The following is a 7,339-nucleotide window of genomic DNA, read 5'->3' as shown; positions in this document are numbered from 1 at the left end:
TTAAAAGCTTCTAACACTGGACAACACGAGAAGAACAAAGTGTCTGGTGAGATCACTCAATGGAGCCTTTTCCTGACAGAGTCACTCATGTCTGCTGTAACAGCCTGTGTTCTTAATCACATCTGGACTTACTCGGCCTTCCTGCAGTTCCTCACAGCTGGAATCAGGCAACGTCGTCCCTCCACTGAGGTGTAGTACTGCTGCAGGTTCAGCTCATCCAGAACCTCCTCTGACATCTGCAGCAGGTAGGCCAGAGCTGAACAGTGGAACACTGACAGTCTCCTTTCTGATTTCTTCTCTGAATTCAGGAACTCTTGGATCTCCTGATGGACTGACTGATCCTTCATCTCCATCAGACAGTGGAAGATGTTGATGCTTCTGTCTGAGGAGATTTCATCACTGTTCACCTCCTTCAGGTTGTTAAGGACCTTCTGGATGGTTTCTGGGTGGCTCTCCGTCTGATCCAACAGTCCACCCAAGATCCTCTGATTGGACTCCAGAGAGAGACCATGAAGGAAGCGAACAAACAAGTCCAGGTGGCCATTTTTACTTTTGAGAGATTTCATTAGTGCTCTCATGAGGAAGTCATCAAGAGATGTGACTGGATCGTTATTTAACAACCCAGCAAAACTGGAAAAACGGTTTGGTTTCCAAACTTTTAGGAACTGATTTATAACCACTCTGTCTTTCCTGGTGTAACGGTGGAACATGTAGACGGCAGCCAGAAACTCCTGAATGCTCAGATGAACAAAGCAGTAGACTGATTTCTGGAAGATCACACTCTCTCTTTTGAAGATCTCTGTACAAACTCCTGAGTACACCGACACCTCGGAGACGTCCAGTCCACATCGCTCCAGGTCTTCTGAGTAGAACATGATGTTTCCTTTCTCCAGATGTTCAAACGCCAGCCGACCCAACTTCAGAAGGAGTTCTTTATCAGCCTTAGTCAGTTCCTCTGGTCTCTGCTCTCCTCCATACTTCTGCTTCTTCCTCTTTATCTGAACCCTCAGGAAGTGTGAGTAGAGGTCAGTCAGGGTTTTGGGCAGCTCTCCTCTCTGGTCTCTGGTCATCATGTCCTCCAGAACTATAGCAGTGATCCAGCAGAAAACTGGGATCAGACACATGATGTGGAGGCTCCTGGAGGCCTTGATGTGTGAGATGATTCTCTTGGACAGATCTTCATCACTGAACCTCCTCCTGAAGTACTCCTCCTTCTGGGAGTCAGTGAAGCCTCGTACTTCTGTGATCCTGTCAACACACGAGGGAGGAATCTGATAGGCTGCTGCAGGTCTGGAGGTGATCCAGATGAGAGCTGAGGGAAGCAGGTTCCCCTGGATCAGGTTCACCAGGAGCACCTCAACTGACGATACTTGTGTGACATCAGAGATGACCTGATGCTTGTTGAAATCCAGTGAAAATCTGCTTTCATCCAGGCCATCAAAGATGAACAGAAGTTTCCAGACAGTCAGATCTTCTGCTCTGATCTTCTGTAATGTTGGATGGAAAACATGAAGCAGTGAGAGAAGACTGTGCTGCTCATCTCTGATCAAGTTCAGCTCCCTGCATGAGAGCGGAAGCACCAGACTGATGTCTTGGTTCTCCAAACCTTCTGCCCAGTCCAGACTGAACTTCTGCACTGAGAAGGTTTTTCCAACGCCGGCGACACCGTTGGTCAGAACCACTCTGATGTGTCTCTGTTGCTCAGATAAGACTTTGAAGATGTCCTGGCACTTGATTGGAGTGTCCTGGATGTTCTTCTTGGAGGTTATCTCAAGCTGTCTCACCTCATGTTGTGTGTCCACCTCCTCACTTTGTCCCTCAGTGATGTAGAGCTCAGTGTAGATCTTGTTCAGCAGGGTTCCACTTCCTGCTTCATGAGTTCCTTCAGTCACATGTTCACATCTTCTCTTCAGACTGATCTTATGACCTTCTATCACCTCCTGCAGATCACCTCCTGAAAATAAGTAAACCAATGATTTCCATCTATCATAAATCATCAACACAACTACAAATTCATGACATCACAAGTTCAATTTTATATTGAAGAATTTTACTTTGTTTGGGCTTCATTTCAGCATCTCCAGATCTGCTTCCAGATCGTGAACAAGAGGACTCTCCTGGTGGAGCTGACTGGTCCCAGTTTGATAGGATGTGCTCCCCCCTCTCACTATGAAACACATCTCTATTAGTCCTTTGATTTATAGGATGAAAGAACCTGATCAAGACTCAATATTGTTCCAGCATTTATGTCTGAATTCATCGATCCTTGTTTCTAATCAACAATATTCACATTAAGTATGTAACTAGATGACTGTCTGAGGTTTAAGTGTTAAACATCTCCAATAATAAACTCACAACCTGCTGCTGTTAATGTGACTAACAGCTGGCACACAAACACATCATCACGCTTTAGTTTTCTTACATTTCCTCTGAACTTCTGAAGTTTATTCCTCTATCTTTGGACCGGTCACTCTTCAGGGACACACAGCTGGGCACTGTGGACTCGGCTCTGTCCTCGTCCATCCTGAGGAAACATCAGAAATAGTGATGAGACTGTGATGAAGGTAAATAATCTGGAGAGGTTGTAGTTAAATAATCCCAATTCACTGCATTTTTATCAAACAGGAACATTTCTAATACATTCTGGCTAATAACTGAATCAATAAATCAATGATGTATCTGTATAATTTTCATGTTTTCAGAGTTTAAGCTGCTTTTTTTAACTGTTCCCTGCAGTGAGAAAAGAACTGGCACCTTTTCCAGCCCCTCATCCTGCAGCACTGAATGTGCTCTAAAGTTCTTTCCAGAGCAAACGTCTCTGCACTTGCAGCAACATGTTGTAGTCATGGATCCGTGAGGAGAACCGGATACAGGAAACGCCCCCACTTTGATCCCAAAAAACCAACGGTGGTCCGGCAACGACGGGGACGCTGGTCCATCGGGCCCGACAACACTGGTTTTCCACAGGCCAACATGGTGAAAGGACTGTGCACCGTTTCATTTTAAAGAGTTGATGAATTTCATTTTTCACAATAGTAGAGGCTAATACCTACAAAATGATGTTTTGTATGGTTGTGAAATGTTCTAAGGCAGAGTTATGTGGTTCAGAAAACCTTACTTTAAAGGTGAGCCTTGAGGTCCAATACTGAAGTTGAAAGGTCGCTCTTTGGACCTGTCGCTCTTCATGGACACACAGCTGGACACTACGGACTTTGCTCTCTCTTCCTCTTCCATCACACATTCGCTCATTTTTAAATGTGAGTCTAAACGGTTAAGCAGGAACAGTCTGCTGACACAGAAAATAAGATTAAAGAACATGATTTTCAGCATGAAGACAGGCAGAGGTCTGTCCAATGACGTATTGTCGGCTCATTCACATCAAAATCTATTATATGATGTAACCCTGTACATCATACAGGCCACATATATATTGGAAAAAAGTTTTGGGACATTTTAAAAGTTTACACCATGTTAAATATAAAATAGTTGTGGAAAAAATGTTTCTCCTGGGTGTTTCAAAAGGTGCGGTGGCATTAGACGGACGCACACAAATACAAATTAAAGAATTTTTTATCTGGTTATGGTTTACAAAAAAACCTAAATTCTTTCAAGATGTCAGTTCTCAACATTAAATTCAACAAATAAGATGAGAATGCATTCAAAACTAAACAGAAATAAGTCATCACATCATCAAAGTCGGTCAAATGCAGCATCATCTTCTGTCATCTCAGACAGGATTCCAAGAAGAGGATCTTCATTTTCAACAACGCACCTTGACATCTCATCATGGCTCGTCTGTCAGATTACAAGCAGCTTTTTTTGATCAGGTGCATCATGTTTCTCACGAACACATGATGGTGCTGGAAAAACAATTTGTAGCCTGGCCTAGAGGTCATAACTCTGCATGGCGTGCACAGCTACTAGTTGCAGCTGGTGGTTGTGGCGGAGGAGATACCAAACATATCTAGCAAGCTTGTTTTGGAGCAGAGCTTGTCCACCACCTCTGACCCCACTCATCACAGAAGTCCCACCATATCCATGGCCAGGTGTGTTGGCAGCATTGGAGCCAGCCTCAGGAAAAAGGTGTGTCAATATCTCAGAAGTGATGATCAAGTTGACACAACCCAACAGAAGTCAAGCAACCCAACATGCTTCTCTGGCATGGAATTGCTGACAAAGCCACTCATCACAGACCAATTTTCCACATTACACCTGCGCCTGGTGCCATCATTTTGGAGGCATTTTGATATTTTTCTTGACCTCTCCAAGATCCACGCGGAAATCTGACGCTACATTGTTGAGCTTCGTCTTGGCTCATTTGCACACTAACAGTGACTGGAGGTTGTGAATAGATGACACACAGCAAAGGGCAAAAAAACACCCAATTCTGCTCAGACTAATTTTATCTGACCACATGTACAGGACCAAAAATATTGGTCCTGTAGGTTTCGTTTTATCGACTGCTTCATTCAAAACAGAACAAATTTCATAAATCCATAATAACAAATTCATATTCCACAAAGAACCAGTTGTTAAAACAATAAAATGGAATGCCTTGATCTCTACCTCTTTACATACTCTCCTTTTTAAAATAAAGGATTGATTGTCCCCCTGGTGGAGGGACAAAGAGAGGAGGCTAAAACTTTCGCGTTTGTGTCCCTCTTTCGGTGGATTTTTCCACTAACTGCAAATAATATTGTCGACTTATTGTGAGTATTAAAATGTGCTTCCTCAACTTCTAAGATTTTGGGTCAGGGTTAGCGGAAAACGCAGTTAGAGGAAACACGGTACAAAGTTTGATCATCCGTCACAACATTCCCGTCGACCAGCCGCAATGTGCGTCCGAAATACGCGCACGCTCATTGCGAACACGCACGTTATTAAGCCGCATCTCGCAGCGGAACATTGATTCGAGACGACAGCAGTGAAAGAACAAAGTGCTACCTGAATATTAGAGGTTTTCCATCAGGGCTCGGTCAGTCAAGCTGGAGCCCGAAGTTGAGAACTTTCACTTTCCCTTCTTCTTCCTCTACACGTCACGTGTTTGTGGTTTGATCGCGTCATCTTCAGCACAAGCGCCTCTCTTCAGAACAATTTGGTCCACGTTTTAACTGAAATACTGGGAAACAACTGGAGTTCGTCTGACAGATGTTCGTTTTTGGATGCGGAATCAAACTGTGTCAACTTATTTTTCAAACAAATTCTGGTGCTTCAATAAATTTTGCCTATGAAAGCACCAGCGAGAAAGCACCTCTCAGCCTGCGTGCGCCCCCTTGAGTTGAGGCAGAGTACTGTGTTTTGAAATATCGCGAATTGCATTTTATGTTATTGCTATTTTAATAAAAGTAGAGTAGTTTCGTAGGTAATACGAGAAGGATTAAAATGTGGGAAAGTGGACTGTGGGAACAGATCTGTATGTGAGTGTGTTAGTAAGAAGGAGGACCAAACAATAATGTGTGATATCTGCTTAGGTTAGGGTCCTCAGGCCCGTGCACCTGTGCGTAGGCTGAGAACCGCTCCAATATGGTCAGAACATGAGCAATGTGACTCGGCGAGCATGAACGTTCCCCTGCCTGTGTGAGAAATGTAGCTGATGCCGTCTGTGTAACGAAGATACGCCTCCTGCTGTGTAATCATGCCTGTTTTAATAAAAGAGACATCGCTGGGGAGGAGGAGGAGAGTCTCCGGGACGACGCGGCAGAGTTCGTGTCTGATCGGAGCGCCACTCCCCCCTGGCCAGGGGAAAAGTCTTCGAAGTCTGGTCTCAACTTGTGGTGAACTTTGTTCGTGCGCCTGTCTGAGTACACTTCTGAGGATTTCGACGACAACTGCCTGCCTCACCTGCTGACTTTCCTCTGCACTTTATTGGGCGGTCAGCAGGAATAGTTCTCTCACACGTGCATAAAAGACATTACACAGACTGCAGAAAGTCATGGTGTATAACCACCATTTCTGTAAAGTTCATATTAGCAATATGGCACACGTCATGCAACCCAGTTTGTATTGGATCGTGCAGTCAGACGTGAGGAACAATTCTCCCCTGCCTCACCCGGGGTTTCTGCCCTGGATTTGATCGGAAAAACAATTTTGACTTATAAAAATGGCAGAAATGTGTAGTCATACTCCAAATGCATTTTTAACACATATCAGTGGAAAATATTAATGTTTATTTTTGTACACTTTCTTTTTTCCTTTTTCGTGCCTCCCCTCCCCACGTCACTGTGTTAATTATGTCCTACCTGGTCAAGAGTGAATTCAGTACCCGACACTCAACAGCTGACTGGACAGTTGTGCCGTCAGTACTAACGGCCCAGTCGGAGCAAAGAACTGGTCTGTGCTGCAATTTTAAGTAAATATTGTCATTTTAAATTTCATAGACTCATGAACGTTCTACTTTGGAGAGAGTTGCTCTAATCAGAATAATTGGGAATTCACGCGATCTGATTGGCTTTTACCGGATGTACCGTAATTTCACGACCACATGGCGCACTTAAGTCTTAAATCTTCTCCAACCTGGACGGGGCCCCTGAAAATGCGGTGCGCCTTCAGAACTGAAGAAACGTCTTCAAAAGAGAATAAAAAACCGTCCAGTTGACACAGAAAACTACCTTGGATAACTATGGCCTGGATCATTGAGAATCTACACAGATGTTTTTCGACTTGCCGGCTTTCACAAAATTGCTAAATTGCTACATACATTGCTAAATACACGCTAGCATGCATGTTGTAAGCTATCGTACCGGTATGTTTTACCATGCCCGCGCCCTATAATCCGGTGCGCCTGATGTATGTGTTAAATACAGAAATAGCACCCGTCACTGAGGCTGCACCTTTTAATACGGTGCGCCCTATGGTCTCGAAAATACGGTATATAGAACATAGGGCACGTTTGTGCGGGATATCACTCCGCGTCTGCGCAACGACAACAACCTCCTATCTTTAGTATTGCTGCGCCAACTGGTGGTCTTTTGGGTTGAGGATAGCAGTGATCTATATGTACCTATATGTAGCTATAGCGTCATTGGCCTCCACTCCAGCCACTCCTGGTAGTTCCTCAAAAACACTGAGTTTCTAGTGGATGCACAATCTGTGGAAGCCAACATAGAAATTTCTGAAGAGCCAAAGTTCTTGCAACAAAAATATAGTCCCCAATTAGTTTGGTTTGTTATCACATGGCCCCAACCCCATTATCTTAACAGAATACAAAAGAATGAGTGGAGACAGAAGAGAGAATGAGACGTTTTTGGCGCGTGTCGCTCTTGATTTTGTGTTTATTTTTGCAGTAAACTTAAAAGAGGCCTTTTCACTTTGTTTGATTCCATTTAAGCTGATATTCCAT

General features: G+C 43.9%; 1 long non-coding RNA gene across 1 annotated transcript; it reads right to left on the bottom strand.

The window, feature by feature from the left end:
• Nucleotides 1-2,463: 2,463 nt before the first annotated feature.
• LOC115253175 (uncharacterized) lies at nucleotides 2,464-5,163 on the bottom strand. Its single transcript, XR_003891449.1, has 3 exons — nucleotides 4,945-5,163; nucleotides 3,119-3,286; nucleotides 2,464-2,524 (listed from the first exon to the last, which is right to left on the bottom strand). It is a non-coding gene; the product is annotated as an uncharacterized lncRNA (long non-coding RNA).
• Nucleotides 5,164-7,339: the final 2,176 nt, after the last annotated feature.

The sequence above is a fragment of the Takifugu rubripes genome, chromosome 17, assembly GCF_901000725.2.
Source record: "Takifugu rubripes chromosome 17, fTakRub1.2, whole genome shotgun sequence".
In the NCBI taxonomy this organism is placed as follows: domain Eukaryota; kingdom Metazoa; phylum Chordata; class Actinopteri; order Tetraodontiformes; family Tetraodontidae; genus Takifugu; species Takifugu rubripes.
This window is presented reverse-complemented; position numbering and strand designations above follow the sequence as displayed.